The 14,579-nt window shown below is 33.5% G+C and overlaps 1 protein-coding gene across 2 annotated transcripts in view; it reads right to left on the reverse strand.

The window, feature by feature from the left end:
- KDM4C (lysine demethylase 4C) overlaps positions 1 to 14,579 on the reverse strand; it is a 245,200-nt gene that overhangs the window by 161,515 nt on the left and 69,106 nt on the right. The window contains exon 9 of one of the 2 annotated variants that reach the window (XR_007780436.1): positions 1,272 to 1,373. The exons of the other annotated variant lie outside the window; for it this stretch is intronic. The gene's annotated coding sequence lies outside the window, so the exon portion shown is untranslated. The remainder of the gene's footprint in view (positions 1 to 1,271; positions 1,374 to 14,579) is intronic. 2 annotated transcript variants of the gene reach the window in all.

Raw genomic sequence — 14,579 nt, forward strand, 5'->3', positions numbered from 1 at the left:
TTTATGCTCACAAACAATACACAAAAGCAACAATGGAGAATCCGTAAAGAATGGAAAACAAAACACTTGTTACATTCTAATAACCCGTATGTTGAAGAAGGACACATGCCAAACTTTCTTTTTGCTGGAAGATTACACAGAATGACTGAAAGAAATTTTACAATACAAATACTGTCTGATGTGTGGTCCACACATCATGAAAAGCCCTGCCCCTATTTTTTAAAACAGCCTTGAGAGATATCCTTACAGGCTTTACTTATCTGATTTATGTAACCAAATAGAAAATGTTTGCACCTAAATAGTCTAAACCGCACCATACAGGCTATACTGTCCCTGTAGAGAATGCAGTATATTCATTCAGGCACTTCTGTATGGCACTAGAAAAGCTTATCTAATTAACATATATTTCAGTGTCTTTTAAAAGGAGAGATTTAGTACCTTTGTTTCCAAACAGTTTTTTCCTCACGTGTAAGTATTTTTTACCAACTGAGATGTGTTCAAATACATGAAGTGACTTAAATCTAATGCATAATCAGAAATTAAAAAATCTTCTGGAAGATTAATTTTTAGAAGTACTTATACACCTAAATATGTGGGCAGGTATGTTCTGGAGTTTCTAGAAGTATTTATAAGCCTAATTCACAAAAGCTCGCTGCTGTCATTGGCCAAAAGAAGACCTCACTACCCCATCAACAAATATCTTTTCCCATAATACAAGAGATTGCATTTTCTTTGCACAGTGAATCCACTAGACATTCGAAAGATGACTCTGGATTATCATATCAGAGCTTTATGAAAAGTAAACACTAGTTTCCCTAAGGCACATAAGAAAGACACACTGATAATGTTAAAAATAGCACCAAGAAATTTCTAACAATATCAGGTAGGATGATTTTTCTCATCCGACATGCCCTCAAGAACATTTCTCTTTAGCACTCCAATGATAACAACAAAAATTCTTAAAAAATGCATAGTGAATTTACTTGTTATATTTTTATAAAAGTTATTTACATAAAAATCAACATTTAACTCTAACACTTAATATTATTAGCAATTTACTGCAACAGAAAGTAAAATATGGTAAATAATTATAAACATTAAAAAAATCACTGAGCTGAATTTTCATTTTCCTTTATGCAACATATTTTACACTGTTAAAGAGAACATATTCTGTCTAGCAGCCTGCTTTTTCTGATAGCATGTATTTCTCAAACAAATAACAGAAAGAAGACTGAATATATCAATGGTCAGATACTGCTGCTTTTTCATACCTGAAAGTTGTTACAAATAAAGCTGAATGATCCACAGCACTTTTTCAAAGTAAAATGGATTGCTCACGTCTTTCCTAGAACTTGTGAAGTCAAACACAGGACCTGGATTTCAAAGTGAAGTATGAAAATTCTTTTAATACTAAGTGTCCTCTGAAGTTTTAGTGAATCACTTCACATACAACTTAAACAATTAACATAGCAATTAAATGAAACAAAAATGAATTCAAGGAATCTACTAGTTCAAATGAACTCCAATTAGACTGCATTTAATCCTCTTGGTCAAATATGTTTGAATACTTAACTTCCCTTCTCTGCTAATATTTTTATTCACATTTAATAAATGTTATTTTTGGTCTGATAGTCACCTGTTCAGGAAAAAAAAAAGAACCTTCACTAAAGACATTCTATTATCATTTTATTATTTAGAACCTCTCACTGGTTGCATCTACTGAGTAAATTAATTCTGTTAAAAGTAAAACAAAAGCGTATTACATCCCAGTGATGGCTAAGAAATGCACCTTAGGAAAGACACCTACTTTCCACTTCTCTCACCTCTTTAGCATTGCTTTTCATTTTGTTTGCCTTCTCGTAAACATCTCCTTTCTTGGATGCTGTATCATTAATTCCTCAAATTGCATTTTCATTACCAGCAGCACCACTAGAGTTTGTCAACATGCTCATCCTTGTGAGTCTTCCTCAAAAATTACCTCATTCCCGAAATTTCTATTAAGAAATCAGCAAATATGTCCCTTTTTTCTACCAATGTAGATTTCTCTCTGTGGAAATTACAGCTCTTACAATTCCTCTGTGCAAATTCACACAAGAACATGCAGGCAATAGTTTCACTGGTTGTTTCATAAACCAGTGAATAATGCTTTCCACAATTTTTTTTAATATAAGTAAAGTTGGACTAAATAAAGCTCATTACAAATGTGACACTTAAAATTAAAATACTCATCCCTATAAAAGTAGGTATGATTTGTTAGGTCTTCTTCATTGTTACACTAAATAGTAGTTTCTGTTACTTAGCATTCATTTATTAAATGTTACTAACAAAAAGGCAGTATTTTCTCATTGTTTTAAGTTACACTAAAGAAATCTTCCCAGTTTTAACTGGGTGTCTATTGAAATTTAAGAAACCGATTTCTTTGTTTAAGAAATACAAACAAAGCAGTTTAAAAAAATTATTTTAATGGAACATACATACTACGCTTTAGCTGATTTGGCAAATTTCAAATAGAACTTATTGCTTGACGGCCAATAATAATTTTTATAAAGGTCTCACTCACCTCTTCACAGCATGAATGACAAAATAAGAATAAGCAGCACAAGTAAAGAAAAGAGCACAGTGCCAGAAAAATGTAAAAATGCTTTCAGTTATTCACAGAGACATAATGCACTTCTTTATGATCAAGGAGGAGTCACGGAGAAAACAAAAGAACAAGACTTTCAAACACAGTAGTGCAATGAGCTTCAACAAGCTTGTAGTCTATACAGTGCACAAAGCAAAATGGACAGAGAAAAGTATGCCAAATTCCAGCCTAACTCACTAACACTGCTATTTAAACAGAGCACACAAAATTTATTAAGCATTTATTAAAATTGAAGTTATCCATAGACATAAACACTTCTGTCACAGAAAGATACAAAATAAAATAAAAATCCCAACCTCCTTTCCCACAATTACGTACTTTTAAAGACAGAATTATTCCCAGATCACTTTCCCTCTTGTTATTTCTCTCTGTTCATTGTTTCCCACATTTTTCTCATTATTTCTATTCCCCTACCTTTTCCATCTATTGCTTTATAGTTATTCTATTTTTTTGTTCTTTTATCTTTTTTTCTATTGCTGCTAAAGCTGTGTTCCAAAGAGGAAAAACGTTGCAATGCCTCAGGGAACTTCATGCAGTAAAGAGGGCTCTGAGTACAGTGCCATTCACCAATCTGACTATCACCTTCTGCTGTGCACAACATCTCAGTCCCAGAACACTTTTATGCATAGGATGTCAAACTGCATGGGCACTTCAGCAGACACACTGTGTATTCACATAATTCTCAGCCTGGTTGAAAGCTAGGTATCCCTACAGCCACAGCGATAAACACGTGGAAATTCTGTGACAAATATCACTGTGTGACGTATTTCTGGGTATGGTCACTCACCACAAAGGTACAAGCAGTGAGCCCCTTTCTCCATGCTCATCTCACCAGGCTACAACCCCACACAAGGACACCTTTGTTTAAAACACAAGAAGCTCATGCTTACAAGCTCAGATATCCCCAGCAAAACCCAAAAGGAAGCTGTAACAGACACACCTTCCATAAAAAAACAATAGAAGGAATCTTACTTCCAACATCCAATAACTACTGTAAGACCCACCTGAACTTAATGCTAAGATGAAAATTATGTCCAGAAATCAAAGACATCATGTAAACCAAGATCCCACTGTCAATAAAGGCTGGTAGAGCTGCCCAAGGGACATAATTAAAAGAAGTAAACTGTAATTAATTAATTAAAGGGCTATGCCACAGAAATGCTGAATAATGCTTTTTATTCAGTATTTCTGCTCTTCTTATATAGGTGTCAGAAGTTTATGAATAAACTTGGAATAAGCTGTGCCATGGCCATCAGTTGTCTTAGAAAACAGAGAAAGTGCATTCGATCAGCTTAGAGGCAAAGTAGTTTGAATGACCTACTTCTCCTCTCAACCCCTCTTGAGAGCTTTTACTGAAAAAAATATATTGGACATGCTTAGAGAATGGATATCTTTTTGACTGAAATAATAGTTTCCATAACTTAAGCCATTAAAAGCCCCCATCAGGAACTTCCTTCATTTTTAACACACAATGGCTAAAAATTACATGTATACAAGCTACTTTTAGTCTACAATGCAAAGAATTAAATGACGATTCACAGAGTCTTTGGAAGATGACTGAGATTTTGTAGCACAGTTTCATACATAATGTAAAATCACAAAAAAGGTGCTATCCCTGTCTCAAAATCATTCATAAGTAAAATATCTAACCACAATTAGTCTACGGAACTTTAAAATAGAACACATACAGTCAAGACACAAATCACACAGAACTGTCTGAACTCTAACACAGTTTCCCTGTACTGCAGACTTCCCATATAAATTCTACCTAAACACCTAGAATTAAAAAGTAAAGACAGCATGCTGTCACACAGCACCAAGCACACGAAATTCAAATATGAATAGCAAATCATCAACACCATTTTTCTGCAGCTTGGGACATGCTCTTAAGGAATAACCATATTCCCTAAACAGTTTCTGGAAAGCTATCAACATTTTGATTTGTATTGTTGGAAAAAAGTTTTAAAATGTTCCTTGAAATATAGTTGTATGTGGAAAATCTTACGTTCTCAAAAGAGTATCTTCATTTTTTTAATATATTTTACCTTCAGCAAGACAGCAATAAAATGATACAAGTAGTTTCTACTCAGTAAACTTTTTCAACCATTATTGACTAGGTGTGTAAATATATATTTGAAGTTAAGCTTGGCTGATACATAACTAAGTTCCTAATTAAAAAAAAAAAAAGAAATACAGGATACTATCTGCTTTTGATTAATTTTAAACACAGCAATGGACTAAAGGTCACTGCAGTGATTTCTTTCCCAACATCTGAACTCCCTTTCCACAAGAACAAATGTTTTAAAATAATATTGGAAAAGTTATCCAGACATATAACAAACTCTGATTTCAATGAACATGAAACTTCATTCAGATTTTCCTTCCAATACTTCCTTTGCTTATTTCAAACAAATTACTAGATGGTCTCATCTCTCTTATGTATTATTATAGCAAAATAAAAGACTGTCTATTTTCTGCCAAGTATCTGCTCCTATAAGAGCAATGATTTTATTAAAAAATGCCAAGGAACCCAGCAGTGCTGAGATTACTCCCATTAAGACAGCAAAACTGAAGGAAAAAAAGAGACATCTGACTATAGCCTCAGAGAACATGCACCAAATAGCATTTTCTTAACATGCTCTAATAGATTCAGGCAGAGAAGAGGATTTGATTTGGAAATGAATTATCAGCTGTCACAAAACATGGACATCATTAAAAGGACAAAATATGATAAACATGATACAACCTATCCTTTTTAAATCTAAAATATCATCAAATTAATAGTCAAAAACCAATTAAAATTATGTCAAGATAGAAGTTAAAATATAAACCTTTTTTAACAGTTCTACAATTAGAAATATGAAAACACTTTTGTCCTGCAATTTCCACCATCTGTACTTCTGGTAACAGACAAAGAAGTTTGAAACCTATTAAACAACAGCATTTTAAGAATATAAAGTCCAAACATGAAACCCATTTAAAAAAAAAAATTAATGGAAGTTCAATCTACGCCAAAGATATTGTCCAATCTACGACAACTGCTATGCCAAAGATATTGTATAGAAATCAGAAACCCTGGTGCAAAACCAAATGTGAAATCTCACTACAAAAAAGAAAAAATCTATTGTCTCTTCTTGACTTTGGGAAAACCATATTCAAACCCAATGAAAATGAACTTTGCACATGACTTCATTGTTTTCCTTATATGAGGCATAAGATTTCATTTAATTCTTAGGAGGCATTCTGGATTAAACATCCTTATTCATATCACAGCACCTTCATGCTGCCAACTGGCAGGAAACTGAAAATGGACTTCTGTATTCCCCTCATTAGTCACCATAATGCCCCCCATCAGGGAATCTGTACAATACAGATATGTAGCTACAGGTCAGCCTTTCATTCTATTCAAGTACATGCCAAAAATTCATATACCAAATTACTCAGTATGTATCAGACCTGAAAACAGCATTAAGGACAGTAGATTATAATAGATATCCAAAACATGCAATGCAGAAAATGTAGCTTTTTGACAGAGGATCCCCAAGACCAAGGTGCAGTAGGAGAACTGATACATCAGGCCCAAGCACCTCTTCTTTATGCAGAAAATAGGGAAAGGTACTTCCCTCACCCTGTTTTGTACAACCTTCTTTTCAAAAACTTTCCCTTTCTCCTCAGCAACATATATGGAATAAAATTCATGTTTCACCTTCCTTCAAGAAATTATTTAATATAGAATCATTAGAACACCAAAATCTACAAATACATCTTACATGTAGTATGTCTCAGCTTGCACATATATTCAGTAAATTACAAAAGGAGCACAGAAGTGCAAATGACTATGTGCAAAGAAATGTAAACCACGCACAAGATGAATCATGACTGTCAATCATTTGAGAATTAAATGTTAATTTTCTTTAAGATTACTTCCTACCCCAGCTTGTTTCAAGGGAAGAAGGGATGTATCGTGTAAAAGGAGGTATTCAAGCACCTTGACACTTCTAGGAAACCAGGTTTCTCAAAATGTACATTCTGCACCTGAACAGGTGAAGGGAAAGTGTACTGAATTTTTATCTTCTCATTTCAGTGTCCAAAAGCATAGCTGATAAGTGCTAGGTTCAAATTGCAAACCACTTCTGAAGAGGCAGATATCACAACCCTTGTCACCTAAAAAAGCTCCATTCCCAGTGGACAGATGCACAGCCTTTTGAGTTACATAATCAAGACAACAAAAATTGATTTAGCAGTTTTGAGATCTGAAAACTAATGCAGAACAAGTTAATTTAAAATTCCCCCAATTACTTCTGTAAGAAAAAATCTGAAACCATACTGTTCTCAGGAATATCAACAAAAAAAATGGGTATGGGGAAAGGAAACAAAGGAGACAAGCAGAGGAGACCCACAGGGAAAAAAAATAACCAACCAACCAAAAAAATCAAACAAAGACAAAACAATCAAAAAACAAAACCAAACCAAAACAAACAAAAAAACACACACAAAAAAAGGCAGAATCCCTGTTATTCCTTTTGTTACCCAACAGTTCTAAACAGAAATATTGCACATTTTGGCCATGAATGATTTAATCATAATAATCTATGCCATTCCATGAACACACAGAATACAAGAAGCAATATTTAATATATACCTCCAGTTATAGCTAAAGCCACAGAAACTACTAAAAAAAAAAAAAGACCACCACCACAAAAAAAAAAAAAAAAACATATTTGGAGGTGTGTTTGATTATACAAATAGCTAAATAAAGTTTGAGACATGAAGATAAAAAAAAAAAAGGAACAAAAAACCTCTTATTAATTTAGACATGACTAGTTTAGGGAGAACTACTCAAAATATACTCTTATGCAATAACCAGATCATAATATATCTCTGACAACAAGCTTATCACATCATTACTTCAGTTTAAAAGTAGGTTCTAACCAACAATCAGAGAAAAATTATACAGATACATTTGCTCACGACTAGTATGCTAAATTCCTTCACAAACCATATTTTCCAACGCTATAAAATGCCTGCTGCTGAGACAGGGGGAACTAAGGCAATATGTTTTGAAAGTTTACCTAGTACTTAAGAATATCTACACTAAATTCATTAGTCATCAATCACCATGTTTAATAAGCTACCTGGGTACTTTATATTTTAATGAAAATGTGCCTAATAAAATTAGTTACATCTCAACTTGTTCTGCAGTCCTCAAGGTAAAGCTCTTTTCTAATTTGTTCAGTATCACTTTTAACTTAATTATAAAAAGTGTTGTCATATATATTTGATTATTAACATTTTGAGAACAAGGATGTTTTAAATATCATAATTTTTAGGGAATTGTCCCTTGTCTTAGAGCATGGCACAATGCCAAGTGTCTAAAGCTACAGTAGTATGATAATTTACCTATTTATTACATTTAAAGATATTATTCTCTACTGAAACAGGAAATTTTCACATACACATGCTTGGATACATCACCAAGATTGACAACGGTTTAGGTCTGAAAGGCATCCAATTTATCGTGCTAGCTTCTTTCCCACTTAACCCAGTTAGAATGGATAACAGAATCACCAATCGGAGATTTCTGTGAAACTGTCTTCACATTCCCTGCAACTAATGATTTTTTTAAATTAATCTTTTTAGAATAAAGGAAAAGTCTAAGATGCTCCAGAACAGTGACTGTTAAACAATTTATCTAACTTACATGTTGCCAGTTACATTTACATAGATACTGTGTTCTTTTCAGTCATCAAACAATGCTTTATTTTATTAACCATTAGCCTGTGTTGCAAGATATAACCATATAATCAGCACTGTATTTATGGATGAAAATCCTGTAGGTTTTTCTAAATCAATTTTTGAAGCCATAATAATTATTATTAGCATTTATGTATCCTAGCCTCAGACTTCAATACCTGCTGAAGTTGATTTGAATTTATTCCCATTTTGCATCAGTGTGATAGCGTAGAAGACTGAATGATTTAATCAAACCCTATTATTAGAGGCAGATCTCGAACTGGAACACAAGCACAAATACCTGTGCAAAAAAACCTGAATGCAAAAGCTGTGTTATACCAAATACATATATTCTTTATGATCTGTTTTACCATTTTTATCTACATGCAATACCTAAAGGAGATCTACTGTTATTTCCAATTTAAGTATTACAGCTTAAAGAGAGGCAAATTAAACTTCAAAACAACTGTAATAATAGAGGTAGGCCAGCATCATCCAATGCATTTCAAACAAAAGTAAAGAGAGGGATGCTACTACCTAAAGTCATTTAGCAACCCAAGCTGAACAACCAAATATTTTAATCCTATCCTCATGCTTTAACACTGGTAAATGCTGCCTGTCCCAGGCTGTTAGCAGGAACTGTATTTATGCTCTGACAGTAAAGTAGACTCATTGAATGTTTGATGCCCAAAGGACAAGATGAAAACAAGAAACCATATGTCTGAAGTCTTTCCGAATATGCCTCAAGAGCATTAGAAATAGGAAAGCAGATTTTCAAAAAAAAAAAGAAAAAAGAAAATTGCCACACATGAACATCCATTTTAGGATTCCTGACATGTCCTGAATGAAGAACTGAATGGAAATTTAAATGGCAATGTAAAAATCAAAGAACTATCACAATATATTAGTATCAACATGGTGTACACTAAAAGGTTATTGTACACACACTTCCTAAGGAGTGTAAAGGCTCATTTTACTACTCCAGCCATAAAACAAGACTCTTCTTCTAACACGTGGAATGAATCAGACAAAATGAAGGCCTAAATCTAGTTTTTGTTAATTACAACACAGCTCCTCACTACACCTAATTTACAATACATGTACTGAGACTCTATCAAGTACTACAAGTTCTCCCTTCATAAGGGATCTAATCCTACAACAACACTGAAATAGATGTAAAAAGCATCCCATGCCTTGCATGAGACTGTCCTAAGGGAAAAAATACATATGTCCCAGAACAAACAAGCAGAAGTCCACAAACAAAAAAGAAAACAAACCACCGAAACAGCAAGCGAGCTAGTTGCTGAGGGCGCATCAGCTAATCCAGTAGAAAAGTAAAAACACATTTTGCTATCTCCATAAAGTTGGGACATTTTCTGCCTCCTTATGAACTCAGAGTACACATCCCACAGAATACAACTACCAGGAAGTTTATACAGGCTTCTGAAACTGCATAAGGAATACTAATACTACAGCTCATTGCTTTTTCATCATGAGTTCACATATTTTCTCAGCATTTAGAAGTAGGTGCTCCCTTAGTTAAAATTAGAAATAAAAAGATCAACAAATTAAATCCTTTCAAAGAAATGTATGAAGTGATATTGCCCTCTGCTGATGAACCACTAAAACTGGATATAAAATCAGAGTTTGCACTCCACTATGACTATGACTAACATCTGTTACTGAAACTCAAATATTTGTTATTATATAATTCCAAGACATCCCAAATTTTTCTTTTACAAAGGTTTGTCAAAAAAAACCCCAATATAAAAGAGATCCGAAGACAAGAAAAGACATAATTGTTAGGGGTTTCTACCAAGAGTTGAAAAATAAACATTGCTGATTTCATGTTAGTGTAAGATGGATTTACCTGCATGATCTCACTTTAAAATAATTACAATATGAAAACAGTAATCTCATTCAATTTGTTCACCATTTTTTCCTTGAAATGAATAAGAAATTACATGTAATTTATCAATAAGAAAACCAGTCTTCTCCACACTGACTTTAGAAGGCTGATTTTAAAAAGGAACGGTATTATTTTAAAAAGAAGCAGTTAGGAAAGAACATTATTTTCAGTCCGTACAGACTGTCTGATGACAAAATATAATTACTTAAACTACAGATCAACCAGTATGCTCTTATATAGCCTACAGATATTATCTTGGTTAAACAGATTCACATTTATAAGTATTTTAATCATTAGTTAAAATAAATTCTTGCTGCCTTTTAACCTTTTTTTTTTTTTTTTTTTTTTTTTTTACAAATAGTACAGCTTACTGCTGGTAATGCTAATATGTCATTAACACCTGCTGGAGCCAGAGAGAACTGCGAGCCACCAACAGTTCAAATAAACAGCAGTGCAGATACAGTTAGACATACTTTGAAAGGCACAGGTAGATCATATGACAGTCTAAATTTCATTCCAGCATTAAACCTCTTGGTCCTGCTAAAACACAAATTCTTTACATTACCTGCAGTTTTGTGATGTGTCAATTAGATCACACTAACTAATTTCATCTTAATTCACATATTTTAGCATGTATCTACACAGGCCTCTGATTCCTTCTATGCTGCTTGAGGTATGATTAGCAGCACACACAACGTAGTATCACCTTGGAAACAAGACAGTATGTTCTCTCAGCATATAAACAACAATACTGCATTTTTTAAACAGGATGTTTTAATAATATCCTTTTCGTTTTGTTTAAACCGCAGAAGGGCTCAGGACTGAGGTGAAATGGAACAAACAAAAAGAAATAGTTAACTACAACATAATATAAATAAAAGGGAATTGTGTTCATCTTAACATCAAGTTTTCTTCATTATTCCTGTTTTAAAAGCCTCTTTCATCAACACTTAGCAAGCTTAAGACAGTGTAAAAAAGAACACTATATTGTGATTTTCTCTAACTTTTGTCTTGCCCCTACATATATTTTATATATATACCAAAGAAATACAAGCACCATTTGAAAAGGAAAAAAGAATAGGTATGACAATACCAGTTTTGTTTAACTTTCTTAAGTAGCAGACAGTTAATCAACTAATATTTATAAGTGATGTGAATATACAAAAATATTCAGCTGTCAAAAAAAGATATATCAAAGCCGTAAATAAAAGTCAATTAGCAAATCAAATTGCCAAAGTGAACACCTTTTTAATTTTGTTACTATACTCCTGACCACTATTTCTTTTTCCAAAAAAAAACCCCTTACATAACTATCCTAGAAAGCAAATGTACTATAAAAGTACTATATGTACATTTGTCTCCAATAATATCTTTTGGACAATATAATATTGTCCAAAAGATATTATATATTTATACAATGCAATTATTCTATAATTATGTAGTGTAATTAATCATTATTTAGTTTATATCACATGTTGTTTCTATAAATATTTCTACAAGGTACAATTTCAAGTCTAGTCATACCACGAAGGGACCTAAGAAAATCATATGGCTCAACCTATCATAAGAAAGGTAGCAGAGATTTATCTTCCACCTGAACACATCCCAAATTTCAAACACTGGTTAATGTGAGTAACTTTCCTCTGTACTGAGACCTTGAAGGCTAACTCACCATGCCATAGTATGGTGAAGAATAAAAGTTCTTTAATAAATTATAAATATGAATAAAGGCAAATTAAGTATATTTAGCATATTATTTGAATTCCTTCACTATATATGATTGCTTATAAACACAACCTAGTTTATAAAGGAATATTCCTTTATTGTTTCGTCATAAAGTAATGTTCCTTCTCAGAGTAAATGCATTATTACCACTAAAACAATTCTTATTCTCACTTGTTATAACTTTAAATAATGCATTCATGTCCAGCAAATAACTTGTATTCAGTTTCTGCCGATAGATTGTTTTTACGATAGAAAACAATCATAACATACCAGTAAAAACATATTTCTTAAAGCAACAAAATCCTGAGAACTACTGTAATAGACTGAAGATTTACTTTTAAAAAGAGAAAGAGGGGGAAAAAATGAGAAAAAATGAAAAAAGTATTTTAAAATATTTTTTCCTCATTTCATTACATTTAAAATTTAAAGAAATTACGTGTATTTTACACACTAGGGAAGCCCTCAAAAGAAAAGAACTGCTGTATGTTACCTGACTTTACACCTTTTCTTCTGCAAATTTCCAGTATTTCAGACTTTGCAGAGAACAGTTAATTGACCATTCTCATTAATAACCAGTGTCAAGCAAACTGTATCAGTTCTAACTTGCTTTCAAAGTCCTGCATTATCAGTAAACCTCTTGTGTCTCGTTTCTTAAGATTCAGAGTATCAACAGAGCTCAATGAGATCATCCAAATAATCCTCGGCTGTTTTTTAGCACACATTCATATATTTTCAATTGTTTACCACTGGTGACAAAACAGAGACAGTGACATAAAATAGTTTAAACATTGTTTTAAATAACCAACTAATTCACTTATAAGTTACATGAGGGCAAAAAACAAAGCAAGGATTTCTATTATTAATTGTATTTCTAAAGTACACATTGGCTGATCATTTACGGAAAAGTTCTAATTCATTATTGTTTAATAAAAACAGACTCATTAATACTTGCAAATTGCAAAAAGTGCATCTATATAATACTTTAAACACAGATTTTTGTACTTTACTTCTTGCTGTACCATCTTGGTCAGCAGGACACTCAAGGATAACAAATAAGTACAATTAGGAGTTAACACTAATGACTGGAAGACCCACTGTGCATTATCTTAGGGAAGTAAGAGATGAATAAATATGGTAAATAACCAACTATGCTGCCTGAAAACGCTTTAACTCAACATCATTTTTAATTACTTTGAAATACCTAATCAATCACACATAAATTTGAAAGGCAAACATAACCACAGGCTAGGCAAACACCAATCTGTGCCCATATACAAAGCCAGTGAAGAAACAATTTGGAAAGCAAGATGATTTTACTGTCAACTATATTTCAAACCCATGAATAAAGGCAGGAATAGTCATAACTGCAGAAAGAACTCATGGGAAAATTCCCAGACTTACTTTCTGCTACAATTTTATCATGAAGAACAACAGAATGTACCAACAATCCATTTGCAAATGAAATCTGAGGAGATATAATGAGACCAAATGAGAGCCCAGAAAGCACCTCAGGACACAAACTGCTAAGATTTCTGCCTAGTTAGTCAAATTCCCATATAATTTTGATCCCAGCTTTAACACTGAAGTGTAATTAGCTCACTGGTTTTCAGGCTGTTCCTCTGATACAGAAAAATTTACTTTTGAATAAGCCTTAGAATAATCAAGTCCAACTATTAAATCAGCATTCCCAAGGTCCCTGAGAAGCCTGGCCAATACCTGACAACACCTTCCATGAGGAAATGTGTGATAATACCTTATCTAAACCTCCCCTGGTGCAACTTCAGACATTTCCTCTTGTCCTACCACTCATGACTTAGAGAAAAGCCCAACCCCCACCTCACTTTTAGGTGCTTCCAGGCAGTGGTGGAGAAGGGAGAAGATCTTCCCTTAGGACAAATTACCTGACAGAATTTACTTAGTAGCGCTGCATTACCAGTAGCTGAAATACTTACTTCAAACCAAAAAGACTTATTGAGACAAGATCGGATCAATCTTTCTGAATGAGTTCAGGTAAACTAAAAGTTAAAGTTCAAAACTTGGTGTTTAAGACTACCACTTATGAGCATTTTGGTTTGCACAAATCTTTGCAAAGACTTACATGCTCACTCATATAAAAATGCACGTATATCACCATGACTCAAACTCTTTTCAAACTGCTAATATTCCTGACAAAGAGAGGGGAAGAAACCAAAGTAATAAAAATAAGTCTTAGAACAGCATTTATGGCCACAGTTGATACAGCCAGCCTTGCATTCTGGATTGCTCTCAACGTAGGCCGTTCCATCAGTGGGCAGCTCCCTTGCCAGAAAATTATTATGCGAGTATTGGAGTTTGAGACTGTTTCAGTGCTGCACAGATGCTAGTAGCTAACAGGGAGAAGCTCCACAGCAAGTTACAGGATGCCCTAGGAAGTTACAGGGTCCTGCTGCACTTTAGAAATCATCCCATTAGCTTCAGAAGGTAGTGTTGGCAGCTTCTGAGGCAAGTGGAGCAACAAAGTACCCACATGGTCTGAGGGCTATATGAGGGCTATTCAGGTTGGATTTGCTAAGGTGACAAACGATAAAT

Source organism: Serinus canaria, chromosome Z (assembly GCF_022539315.1).
Source record: "Serinus canaria isolate serCan28SL12 chromosome Z, serCan2020, whole genome shotgun sequence".
In the NCBI taxonomy this organism is placed as follows: domain Eukaryota; kingdom Metazoa; phylum Chordata; class Aves; order Passeriformes; family Fringillidae; genus Serinus; species Serinus canaria.